The sequence below is a fragment of the Puntigrus tetrazona genome, chromosome 7 (assembly GCF_018831695.1).
Source record: "Puntigrus tetrazona isolate hp1 chromosome 7, ASM1883169v1, whole genome shotgun sequence".
NCBI classification, from domain to species: domain Eukaryota; kingdom Metazoa; phylum Chordata; class Actinopteri; order Cypriniformes; family Cyprinidae; genus Puntigrus; species Puntigrus tetrazona.
The window spans coordinates 6,691,236-6,691,839 of NC_056705.1; positions in this window are offsets into that span (position 1 = coordinate 6,691,236).

The following is a 604-nucleotide window of genomic DNA, read 5'->3' on the forward strand; positions in this document are numbered from 1 at the left end:
TAAACCGCCCGACGCCTCAGAAAAGGGAAGCAGTGCCCTGCCAGCACCGTATACAGTGCTGGCGGGAACCTGCTAACTTCGACTGGGGATATTGTCGGGCGGTGGAAGGAATACTTTGAGGACCTTCTCAATCCAGCCAACACGTCTTCCACTGAGGGAGCAGAGGCCGGGGACCTGGGGGGGGACTCAACCATCACCCTGGATGAGGTCACTGAGGTTGTTGAGAAGCTCCTCGGTGGCAAGGCACCAGGGGTGGACGAGATCCGNTCTCAGGTCTCTGGATGTTGTAGGGCTGTCTTGGCTGACACGCCTCTGCAGCATTGCGTGGTCATGGGGGACAGTGCCTCTGGACTGGCAGACCGGGGTGGTGGACCTTCTTTTTAAGAAGGGGGACCGGAGGGTATGCTCCAACTATAGGGGGATCACACTCTTCAGCCTCCCTGGGAAAGTCTATGCCAGGGTACTGGAGAGGAGAATCCGTCCGATAGTTGAACCTCAGCTTCAAGAGGAACAATGCAGGTTTTGTCCTGGGCTCTATACTCTCTTCAGGATACTGGAGGGTTCCTGGGAGTTTGCCCAACCAGTCCACATGTGTTTTGTGGAT